Below are 13,506 nucleotides of genomic sequence, written 5' to 3' on the forward strand. Positions count from 1 at the left end.
AATAAATAAATAAAATCTTTAAAAAAATGGCATAATGGAACTATTGCAATATGGGAGCAGGTAGCTTTCAATATGATCATACTTTCCCCTGACACAACAGAAATCAAGACACCTTCTGGTATCAATTGTTTCCACAAAGAGCTTTTTTTCCATCCTTAGTAGAATGTGTACTATCAGCCAAGACACTATTTTGGTCCTTATGTAGGCTACATATCTCAGAGAAACTTAATAGAGTTTTGCCATGTATATCACTTATAAATTGAGTAAATGAGAATCCATTTCTTTTGTTCTCATCAAGGGAGCAATTGATAAATTCAGGAGAAGAATAAGACTCTAGACTCTTGATAACTCTGTTCAGACCCTTGACAATTGTGCAGACTGTAATTTTCAGCAGGGACCCATTAGGATAATTGATGCTCTAGTGCTCTGCGCATTATCCATCTACAGTGAAAAATGCACTATGTATTTACTTATGGACTTTCAGTTGTTTGAAAAAATTCAGCTATCAAATGATTCTTCAGAAAACATCCTTGTTTATACATGTTAGTGAGGATTCATGATAATTTCCTTAGGGTATGGTTCTCAGTATAGAATTCCTGGAGCAAAGGGCGTACACCAATTTAAGTTTCTTATTGCTTAATTTTCCTCCAGAAAGATTATACTAATTTGGCAAACAGATATGTTTGAGAATATGCACTATACTTGGAAACTACCTTTTATTAAACTATATATCTTGTTTCAATTTGAATTTTTTCACAAGTGAGATTAAATATTTTTCCCATTTGTTGATTATTTGTGAATTTGCTTGATGAATTATGTATTGATTTGCTGGGCCATATTTTTATTTTTTAAATTTTATTTTAATTATTGTTCAAGTACAATTTTCTATCTTTTACTCCTATCCCAGCCAACCCACCCAGCCCTCCCCACCTCCCTCCCATTTCCACTCACCCCTAGTTTTTGTCTTTGTGTCCTTTATACTTGTTCCTGTAAACCCTTCCCCTTTTCCTCTGAAACTCCCCTGAAATTCCCACCCCTCTCCGCTCTGAACACTGTCAGCCTGTTCTGTTTCAGTGTCTTTGGTTATATCTTGCTTGTTTCTTTGTTTTGTTGATTAGGTTCCTGTTAAAGGTGAGATCATATGGTATTTGTCTTTCATCATCTGGATTATTTAGTTTAGCTAATGCTTTCCAGTTCCATTCATGCTGTCACAAAGGATAGGAGCTCCTTCTTTCTTTCTTTCTGCTGCATAGAATTCCATTGTGTAAATGCACCACAGTTTTTTGATCCATTCATTTACTGATGGGCACCTAGGTTGCTTCCAACACTTGGCTATTGTAAATTGTGCTGCTATGAACATTGGGGTGCATAGGATCTTTTGCATTGGTGTTTTAGGGTTCTTAGGATATAGTCCCAGCAGTGGAATTGCTGGGCCATGTTTTTTATCAGGTTAAATATAATTTTCCTATTAAATTAAATAATTCATTGTATTTTAAGAATATAATACACAATATACTAATGTAAGGGCTGATAAGTGATAATATAACTGACATTGAAATGCTTATAGTCTATATATTTTGTAACTATGAATATATGAATAAATAAATTAAAATTGATTTGTTTTATAATATTACTATGAAAAATCAAAAATTACATCCAAATGCAACTACCTCAATGTGATCTTCTAGATTCCAAAATACAACCTAGATTTCCTTAGTATTGTTCCTTATACCATCATGCAATTTTTCTTCACAGAGATTATCATAAATTATAAATATGTATTCATCTGTGTGGATATTTAATAAGATAAAAAAATATTTAATCCCACTAGACTGAAAACTTTGAGAGCAGGGATCATCAATGATTTGCATGTAGGACAAATCTGATATAGATTATGTAACTAGAATTATTTCTTGTTCAAAAGTGTTTTTGTAGGTAGATTTCTATTTTTCCCAACTTTTCTTTATCTCTTGATTTTATCTATGTTTTAAAAAATCAAGGTTAAAAAAATTTTTTACGATGATATAGTTTTCTCAGTTATGACTTTGGTGGCATGCTCAGTATGTGTTTTTACCATCCCAACATTTTGGGGGTGCCATTATTTTCTTCTAGTGCTTTTTATAGTTTTCCTATTATATATTATTCAGGTTTAATTTATATGCAATGTATTTCAATTTTAGAAAGCAACCTTTTTAAAAAGATTTTCTTTTGTTTGGTTCCAAATAGTTTTCCAAGAGCTTTTTTAAAAAAATAAACAGTCCTTTCAGTGCTGTTTTGAAACACTACTCTTTTTTATACTGAATTATTTAGTATGTGCTGAGGTCTGTTATATTATATTTGGTTCCATTGCTCAATCTGACAACATCTTGGCTATTGGTAGAATAGTGAAGTTCAGCCACACATGCTTCATTATTCTTCTCTTTAGCATTTCATAGATTCTCTTACATTCTTTCAAGGGAACATAAGGAACTGTTTTATCAAATTCCCTTTACCCACCAAAAAGAAAAAAAAAGGAAAAGAAAATCTAGATGTTCAATAATTTACTGAAATTGGAAAAAAACACAGATCAAAGAGAACTATCACAATAGACATTTAGAAAAACTTGACACATGGAACTAAAAATAGTCAGTTGTCATATCAAAATGTTCCTAGGACCATAGAAATGTACCATTTACTGCAGAATTATTGTCTAGTCCTTCAAACAATAAGCATGAAGGGAATCAGAAATAACTAAATTATAAGATAGAGAAAGCAAAATACTGTATGATCTTATTTACATGTGAAATATAAAAAAAGTCAAACTCATAAAGCAGAGGCTGGGGAAGGAGAGTGGGGAGGTGCTGGTCAAAGGGTAGAAAATTGGAGTTAGGTATGATAAATAAGTCTAGAGATCTAATGTATAGTCGTGGTGACTGTAGTTAATAATACTGTACTGATATGCTAAGAAAGTAGATTTCATGAGTTCTCATCACAAAAAAAAGGTAAATATGTGAGATGATGTATTAATTAGCTTGACTACAGTAATCATTTCACTGTGTATTTGTGCATAAAGTCAGTTTATTTCACACCTTAAACACATATGATCTTTATTTAATTAAAAACAATGACCTGGTTGTGGCTGGTTTAGAACTGGGAAACATATCATCCATCAAAAGCTTGTTCCACCAAAGCCAACAGGAATATATACCATCCTGGCAAATGGTGGTTGATGAGCCATCTGCTCTCTCCACCTCCCCCACTCCCTCAGACCTTTCACTGCCTATTCTGAAATGGGGTCCTTTTACCCACTCTTTTAAATGTAGCTTATGAAGTCATCATGCTTTCTGTTCAATTGAGTTAAATGAAAGCCACTGACTAAAAATTGTAAAAAAAAAAAAAAAGGAGAAAGACCTAAATATCCAAAGCACATTGAAGCAAGGTAAGCGGAGAGGTTCTCTCTCAACAAGGAATGACCTGTAGTGGTGGGAGTTGGTAATACTTCAACTTCACAGTGTTTTAAACTGGGTTTTCAAAGTGTATACATGTAACTCAGAGTGAGACAGATGGCTGCTTAGAAGAACTGGTGAACATGGAGGGATACAATTTTCTTTGATTTAGGTATATTAGGAAGTCATTGTAGATGAAATTGACTTAACAGGTGATGAGAGAAAGCTGGAAATGATAACATCTGAGCAATCAATGATCAGCTAGGAGAAGCTCCGTAGGATTTATAAAGGCTTCAAGTAGGCAACATAGAATTCAAAGTGTAAATATGACTTGTCTGTGAGCTTCAAAAAAGTCACTGAAGATTTTTGGGATGGTCTCAGAATAAAAAACTGCCTAAGAGGTCCAGTCTTATAGAGGGAGTACAGGCAACCTAGGACTTTTGATCAGGTGTGTTACAAGTGTGTTCATTGAAGGGAAAGATCAACTGGTAGGTTTTGGAGACTGTCAAGAGAATGGAACCAGACAAACATTACACTATTGAGTTAACCATGCCTACAAAAAATGTTTTTAGGTCAGATAAGCCAGGTAGATGGTCAAGTAGAACTTGATTTCTAAACAATTGAAAAAGAAAAGTAAAACTCTAATTGGTAAAGAAAAGGGAATTAATAGTACAACTTATGTCAGTAAGAATAAGAATAGGAGCAATAGAAATTACTCATTTCTAGGCTACAAGAATGATTTCTGTGAACACACCTTAATCATTTCTATTTACTAAACAGAAACAGTTTATTGGGAAATATCCCGACTCACAAAATACAAAACAAAACAAAACAAAACAAAACATTTTTAGCTTAAGTACTATGATTATCTTAATGTAAAACTAACAAAAACAAATTCAACGATGTTGTCAACATCATGCTCCTACTATTTATAGACCTTTAAAAAGGCATCCTTTTCATGGATAGTCAAATAGGAGTTTTCCCAAGATTGACTCCAAAACTCCGAAATTCTAGACAAAGTTCTTGGAACGAGCTGAAAATTCCTAAAAAAAACAGTCCTTCCTTCTTCTTTCCTCCCTTCTTTCCTCCATCCTTTTTCCCTTTTTTTTCTTTTTTAACCTCCCAACAGTTTGAGAATGAGAGAATTATACACAAAAGTAACCAAAAGAAATATTAGAAAAATAAGAAAACTCGACACAAATAAGGCTTTTCTTGACTTCTAAACATATCTTTAATATAATGTGGATCTATATTTTAGTAAATTTGCATTTTAACAAATATAAACAGAGGTATGATTACTATAGTATATTGTATATAACACTATAATGGTTTATGGTGATATAGTATGGTTGTTTATTCACATTTGACTATTTCTGATAAGAGCAGATACTACACTTGATCTTAGCCAAAAGGCTGAGAAGCAATACATGTGACTCTTTCTAATTAGAATAAAATCCAGGCATCAATGCTTTCATTCTATCATTGAGCCAATATTTATTAAATTTCCACTATATGAGGAACTGTTCCAGGCACAGGGGACATAAGAAAGAAAAGCTTTGTCCTCATGAGACTTAAAATAAAAAAGAGACCAGACCAAAGCTGGAGAGTAATGAAAAAAGAATCAAATCAGGAGATAAATACCATGATGATAATAGAGAAATGCACAACTACAGTTTGTAGACCAGGAAGTCAGGGGCAGATTCTCTATGTGTTTGAGGAACAATAGCAAAGCCAGCAGTGCTGGAGCAGAGTGAGGGCAGGTGTGGGGTGTGATGTGAAGGTGGGGAGAGGGTGAGGAATTAGCCTTAAAGGTGATCACAGCAGTTTTAAGCAGAGGAATAATGAGAGATGACTCATGTTTTCAAAGGGTACCTCTGGTTGCTCTAGGTCAGGTGAAGGGTGGGCAGAGGGTAGGAAGATCCTTGTTTTTGTGTCACTGCCTTGTCTGCCACTGCCTACCACACAGTGTAGACTCCATCTGTGCTCACAGAGTCAAATGAAGATGTTTAAGACTGATTATAGATTTCATGAATATAATAAATAGCAACTTCTCTAATGATATAAGCTATCGCTTTGAATAATATAGGTCATTAGGCAGAAAAAATTTTTTGTCATTGAGAATCAGTTCAAAGATTTCCAGAGTAGTTATCAGGGTAGTTACAGGGAAAGATGACAAAGATGGTCACAGAACTGATTTATCATAAGTCAATTGTGCTGAGTAAGTTGCATAAATGAGCACTTCCTTCAGCAGAAATTATAGATATTAAACTTGATATACCTTACTATGAGTGAGCCTAAGAAGTAAACCAGTGGTGTTCCCATGTATTAAGTGGTGTTTGGAAACTCATCACATGGCATTCTTGATAAGAAAACTGCATTCTTATTCTTGGGTCATGGGAAATGTAAACTGAAAAGGAAAGGGCTTCAAATTTTAAAAGATGTTTGCTTCTTTTTATTCAACTATAAGGCATAGATTTGAAAAACAAAATAGTTCAACATCATGGAAATGACTCCTAATGCCTTTAATAGTACTCCTCCTTTCTCCATTTTTGGAAAACAAATTATACAAACAAACTTCTAAAGAAGAGAAATGTCTCAGAACCAAGCAGAGGATGTGTTCTTCTGGGAAGAGCTAACATGGAAAAGCAGCGCACCTGCCTCCAGCTGGGCCCCTCTGCGTATCTCACACTGCCCTGCCATGTGAAGTCTGGGCCAAGTCAAACAAGGGGCAATTTTAAAGTAGCACCTAAAGAGAAACTCAGGCAGAATTTGCTAGCAAAACCCCAGACCATAAAAGATCCTGCTGCACAGGCTTTATTTTCATTTCCTTGACCCATTTGCAGAGAGTTGCTACTGATGGCCGGCTTGGCCTCCCTGTACACAGCATACCAATAATAAACAGAGGCCAGCTGACACCCAGAGACACCTGCAGAACACTCACAGTGCAGGATTGTTCATCCAAGGGGAAACGTTTTGCCTGTGGGGTGGATGGGTAGCCATCCACTGGCTCAGTACACACACAAACACACACATATACACACACACACATACCCCTGAAAGAGGTTTCCCGAGGACCCTCCTGAGGGCCTATGGACTTCCAAGAGACCTAATAGAGAAGGATCTCTGACTGTGGGGAGCAACGTGTGAAAAGGCCTCTGTATGCTGTCATTCCCTTGTATCCCAAGCACTTGGACTTGCTGGAATTAATTTTTCAAAGTTTGGGAGAAACAGCTTGCAAACCTTTATACCAAGACTTGAAGGCATAGAGCTTATTATTCCAGTTTCTCAGGATCCAACTTCTTATTTATTCATAAATTACATATTTGCCAATGAAAATACTTTGTTGAAGCTCTGATCAAGCAGGTGCATTCAAGTAACCTGAAAAGCCTTCACTAATATTTGAAAACTTTTCAGAACTGGGTTTCTTGGAATTGACAACAAAGGTCTTTTTTTTTCTTCCATGAATTCAAGTTTGGAATATTTTTTAATAATTCAGAAAATAATTTATGTTGGTAATGGATCAATAGAAATATATGTAATAACATTTGTCATTTATGAAAGTAACTTATTTCAAATATGTTTAAATACAGTAATTAACATGTTTCAGGACACTGCTTGTTATTTTCAATATTTGGTATACTCAATGTTTTTGGTTAATGGTTATTCATAACAGGACAAATTAAGAAAAACTGATTTTTTTATAATGCTAAAGATTCAAAAACTTAAGGTTCAATCTACTTATAATATTTCTGACTGGATAAGTTCTATGAGAGAGCATAAGAATGAAAAAACAGAAACCTGAAGCCAGCCCTGGCCAGAGTGTCTCAGTTGGTTGTATGTCCTCCCACAAACTCCCAGGTCACTGGTCAGATTCTTGGTCAGGGCACATGCCTAGGTTGTGGGTTTAGTCTTTGGTCGGGGCACATATGAGATGCAACCAGTTGATGTTTCTCTCTCACATCGATGTTCTTCCTCTCTTTTTCCCTGCTCTCTACCCCTCTCTCTAAAAATAAAATAAAGAATAGGGAATAGAATAGAATAGAATAGAATAGAACTGAACCCAAAGATGTAACATAACATAACCAATGGCCACATAAGATGAGGGCAGAGTTAGCATGGAAACTAGATTTCAAACCTCTAATACAATATAATCTTTCTGGAACATTGTGCAGTCTATCTTATGCATGTCTTCCTTCTGAATTTGCCAATGATACAGTGATCTTCTGCAAGTGAAATTAGGGAAAAAATGGCTACTCCCTGGCTGGTGTGGCTCAGTGGTTTGAATGCCGGCCTGTGAACCAAAGGATTACTGGTTCGATTCCCAGTCAGGGCACATGCCTGGGTTGTGGGCCAGCTCCCCAGTAGGGGGGGCATGAGAGGCAACCACACATTGATGTTTCTCTCCCTCTCTTTCTCCTCTCTTCCCCTCTCTCTGAAAAGAAATAAATAAAATCTTTAAAAAGAAAGAAAATGGGTACTATCTTTAAATTTTTTAGAGACTCCAGTATATTGAAATCTTTTATTTATATCAAGTCTTAGGAATAGTCCAAACCATTCTTGGACAAGAGAGAAAACACCAGGTGTGACTTAAATAGCAGTGCAGTTGACCTTAAGCTGGGAAAAAGCCAGTTTGCCTTAAAAAACCCTCCACCTGGACCTACTTAGCACCCCTTCCTTTGCTGTAACCCTAAACACATGCCCTTGGACTCCCCAGGGGACAGGAATGAAACCTGTAGAAAGCAAGAGACTTAGTCTTAGTTTGTGTTGGCAAGATTGTTCCAAGGCACTTCTATTTCCTGCTTCACCTTAGTTTGGCCCTTCACCTGCCTCCCATACCTCACATCTTTGTTCCAACAGGCAACTGAAACTCAGTATAGCCAATAGTCACTGTATATATTAATAGATCAGAAACTATAAAATCTATCCCATACTATCTTTTTGTTGTTTTTATGAAGAAACCCAAGGGATATACTGGAGGCCTTCTTTCATGGCATGTCACCATAACAATTAGAATGGTAAATTGGTTCAGCTATTTTAAAATAAAGCCTGTGTTCATATTATTTAGAATGCTTATCCTTAGAGACACTCTTATTCTACAGCAGCAGCTAAAATATAGACATTAAAGCCCCTTTAGAATACCCAGAAACTTTATTATGCATTCATTCATTAATTCATTTATTCAATAAATATTAACTATAATAGCTTATACTGACTGCATATATCTTATCTGTGTCTGCTTATAGGTAAATATTCTGCATAGATTAAATCATTTAAGCTTTGTAGCAATGCATAACATAAGTACTGTTACAATTTCCTTTTTCTAGTTTGGGAAACTTAGATTCAAAGAAGTTAAGTAACTTGCCCAAAGTTACCCAACTAAGAAGTTATAGAATTGATATTTGAATAGAGTCCCTTGCAGAAATATTAACTATGGGAAATAGGCCCTAAGTGTACAAGAGTTCATTGTACAAGGGTTTACTCCAGGGGCTAGAGCAAAGAGAGAGTGGGGAGTTATTGTGTAATGGATGTAGAGTTGCACTTTTGTAGGATGGGAAGAACTTTGGAGATGCGCAGTGATGATGGTTGCACACCAGTATGAATATATGTGACACTACTGAACTGCACACTTAAAAATGGTTCAGAGGGCACATTTTAGGTTGTATGTATTTTACAATAAGAAATGAACAAAAAGACACTACAATAGTCATCCAGCTCTTCCAGAATATGCTTATTTTATTTGTATGGATTTCATCAACATTTAAAAAATGTTATAGTATTCTCCATTGTCAAATACTGTATGTGAGGACCATCCAGACCCCCATATCTCAGCATAAAAAGCTCTAAATGAATAAATAATCACAGTAAAATATGGTGTGCATTATGAAGGGTCATGTCCATAGAAAATTGATTAAGCCTAACCCACGGGGGAAGCATAAGTGTCCAGAGGAAGGTAAAGAAGATGCAGAAAGATGGATATGTGTTTTAGGCCAAGAGAATACATATATGGACAGAGACCCACAAGGAAAAGTACATTCCAGGAATGAAAAATGTTCAGAAATTAAGGTGTGGATAGGAGATATATTAAGAGACAAGACTAGAGGCTTGGGCAGGAATAGAATGAAGAGGATCTTATAAGTTATGTTGGCAAGTTCAGACTTTATCTCCAGGTAAGAAGTCAGCCATTGAAAAAGTTGAGTTAGGGGTAGGCACGTGAGATGTCTCTAACTACAGCCAGAAGGAGCAAGCCTGAGAACAGAGAACTCAGTTCATTGTACTGTCCAAGTAAGAGGTGATATGGGCTGCACTAGGGTAGTGGCCATGAGAATAGGTGCAAGTGGAAAATACTTGAGTTAATTAACAAGTGGAACAGTTAGAAAATAGTGAGTACTTAAGGGAAGAACAAGGAGTTAAGAATGATAATAATAGCTGACTTTTTAACAATGCTCAGCACAGCCCTGGGATTGCATTAAGCACTTTACATAAATCATCTCATATAATTCTCACAATAGTCTACAAGGCATTTACTACTGTAGAAATGCTGGGCAACATGTCCTATGTTGCATGGGTAAGAAATAGCAGAAATGGGGTTGCAATCAAAGACTGTTTACTCCCAAACCCATGCTTATCCCCACTTCCTGAATAGTCTCTTTTCAGCAGGGTAGACGGTATGGCCATTTACTGAAGAAAATGGTAGAGATCTGTTGGGGAAGGGGGTCAATATAATGACAATATTCTTTAAACACATTAATGGGAATGGATGTTATATGTAATTTATTAGTTTCATGATCAAAATATTGAAAGATGCTTTACTGTTTTTTTAAGTTAAACTATTAGGTCAACTATTAAAAATATTTAATAATGAATAGCAAAAGAAACTTTCTTAGCCCAGTTGTAAATCTCAATCACCAGCAGAATTTTTAAATGTAGGCATATCTGGACTTTACCCCACGTAATAAACAGCATATGGACGAGTATGTGCGTTTTTCTAAAGTGCTGCTCAGAAATCCCAGGCCTGTAAGCCACCATTCTATATACAGTTAATGATACCGTTTCTCAAAACAGGAGAACAAGACTGCTGGAATTAGGAATTCTGAAAGAGTACTTATTGAAATGCAAATTCTAGGCCTATTCCTGTGCTTCTAAATCAGAATCTATGGCACTGTGGCCCAGAAATTGTGCATTTTAACTAGTTTCCCAAGTGACAGTTAAATACAATAAAATCATTACAATAAAATTTTACAACTATTGTGTGCTATTCACCTGCATTCATATTATAGAGATGTGTCAATAATAAAAGTTATGCCATTAGTATTCCAAATGTGTGACACTGATACCATCCATTGAGGACATACCATTTTAGCATCTAATAATTTTTTCTTCCTTTCTGTTAACTGTTTAAAACATAACACTTCTCTCATCATTCCCCAAACTGTCACTATTATGTGAGAGAGAGCACGGATCCTTGAGTCAGTAGGAACTAGTACTTGTTGACAGTGCTCCAAAGAGTTTGTGCATCACAACTGTAGTACATCCACTTATGAATCTAGTCTGTTGCAAGGTCACAGGAGCTGTTTCCAAATAAGATTTCTATGGAAAATATGTCAGATTTATTTTTCTGTGTCAGGACAATGAGCACAACATGAATGAATTTTCACTCCTTTGACACTCTAAAATCCTTGTTTTTTAATGCTCATGGACTTTAAGTCTCCTCTGGAGCTGGCATCCCACACACCTATTAGTTAGGGCTGTCATGTGCCATGATGCAAGATGTTCACTGGACAACTCCAGAGGGCACCATCCTTATTGTGGTCTAGGAGGGCAATTCTCAAAGCCAGTAGTTATAGCCCACGGGAATCTTAAGTTTCTAAATTAAGTTTTCTTTTACTATTTCCTATTACATCACATTGGAAAACATGTTCATTACTCAAAATGGTACATGTGTATTTGTTGACTAAAATAACCTAAAAGTACTTGGTAAATAAAAGCAAGACATGTATTCATCAAAATCGACATTTGATAATTGTGTTCAGAAAAAAAATTAGACTGTGGCAGCTGGTCACAAAAATTGTTTACATAATTTTCAAAACCATTACATTTTAAAGTAAATATAAAGTTCTGATTTTTCTTTAATTTGACTTTAATTTAAAATGTAAAGATATCAGGTTGTTAATTTTAATCTTGACTGTTTATTTTTTTCATAAAAATATCTGTATTCAGATTGCTCTATAATTAATTCCCTACTAAGAAGTTTAGAAAAACATGTTATCATGTCTAAATCTGTTACAAAACTTTCAAGACAAATGATGAAAACAGAACATAATTAAAATCTTTGTGTACTTTGCATTTCTTGGCAAGTAAAAAGTAAAATTTGAACCTTAGTTAGGTTCTCTTCTTTGGACTGAAGTGATATTATTCTTTTTTAAAATGAATTTATTGGGATGACATTGGTTCACAGAGCTTGTCAAACATACGAGTTTTCAAGTGCATGACTCAACAAATCATCTGCACACTCCATTGTGTGCCCATGAATCGCCCCAAGCAAAGTCTCCTTCTGTCCCTATTTAAATATTGGATAATTTTTAATTCACTTCCAAAGCAGCAGTGTTTGTTTTCACAAAAGCTGAGGTCCTGCTTACAGAATGTGTTTTCTTTTTGTGTTACAAAAAGATCTGTTATGATGATTAAGTAAATGTTTTATATCAAAGAGATTAAATATAAATATTGCCATTTTACATTTATACTGGAAGCAAGAAAATAGTGTATCTCAAACATTTCAAGAAATTTGACATAATTGTTATCATTTAGAGACATCTGGTTTAAAAACTAATTCTTAAAAAATAAAATCAGGTGTTTATCTTTTAGTTCTGATTTGTCTTTCTTTTTTAAATCTACTCCAAGTGTCATAGAAGAGTATAAATGCAAAATATGCATAACTGGAAGAGAGTATTGCATTTATCTTTTAGGAGTTTACAATAATTATGTTTTCTTAACCATATGCTTTAACAATATTTTACTCATTTAGCATGTGATTATGCAAATCAGATTTTGCAGTATATACTGAACATAGTAACCAAACATGGGTTGAATATTTCAGATAATAAATGGCACAATTTATAAGCCCATAAACCTATTTTATTAAGTACTATCATTTTAATTTCAGTGTTGTAGTGACATATATTCATGTTTTTAAACCTGAAAATATATTGAATGTTGAAGGTTAAAATCAATACTTTCTTATTGGTGGACTAAGAACCCATGAGGCCCCCCTAACATTCATCTAGTCCTCTTCAACTACCTGCTTCAATTGTTATTATCAATGGTTCTGTGAGGAAAGGAGAGAAATATCATATACTGGATTTGCTATGAGCCACATAGTGTGTGAGGCTGGTACTTTTTTTAAATCAAGAGGGGAAGAAGAGGGAAAATGTGAATGAGACAATTTTGCTACCACTGGGGAGGACTACTAATCTCAATAAGGAATTAAATACATGGTGTTATTGACTAAAAGTATGCTTGGGGACTTTTATCTATATTTCATACTTCCATTCTGATCCCCTCTAATCTGTCTAGCTGCTTGATTACTGGAGATATTTTAATGAATATAGAATTTCAAATGCAAACAAATAGTGGAATGATGCTGCACGGAATCCTATCTGTGCTTACTCTAATGAAGGAGCAGTGTCCTTTGTACATACGAAATAAGGTTTGGTCTCTCAGCATTGACATTACTCCCACAACAACATACAGGACAACTTCATTTTAACCTTCTCAGTGAAATCCATGAATTAATTTTTGGCCCATACTAGAGTAAGAAATGAAAGCTGGCAGAGAACACCCCAAATTGGGATATGTTACATAGTAGATTGAAGTGATAAGTTCACAAGTAGAGAGGAGGTAAAAGGTAAAGCTCCTTTAGTCATTTCAGACAGGAAATAGTTCTGTTTGCTAACTGTATGTGCATCTATATAAAAGCCGAATGCTCAGTTCCCTGGTGCTTTTTGTCTTTAATTTCCCTCAAAGTGCAAGTGTATTCCCAGTTCATTCACATTACCTAGCACTCAGTAAGTATATAGTAATGGAT

The 13,506-nt window shown here is 35.1% G+C and overlaps 1 protein-coding gene and 1 pseudogene across 2 annotated transcripts in view; one reads left to right on the forward strand and one right to left on the reverse strand.

The window, feature by feature from the left end:
* CFAP299 (cilia and flagella associated protein 299) overlaps positions 1-13,506 on the forward strand; it is a 527,109-nt gene that overhangs the window by 426,223 nt on the left and 87,380 nt on the right. The window lies entirely within an intron of this gene.
* LOC114493494 lies at positions 4,750-4,850 on the reverse strand (annotated as a pseudogene).

This window comes from Phyllostomus discolor, chromosome 1 (genome assembly GCF_004126475.2).
Source record: "Phyllostomus discolor isolate MPI-MPIP mPhyDis1 chromosome 1, mPhyDis1.pri.v3, whole genome shotgun sequence".
Taxonomy (NCBI): domain Eukaryota; kingdom Metazoa; phylum Chordata; class Mammalia; order Chiroptera; family Phyllostomidae; genus Phyllostomus; species Phyllostomus discolor.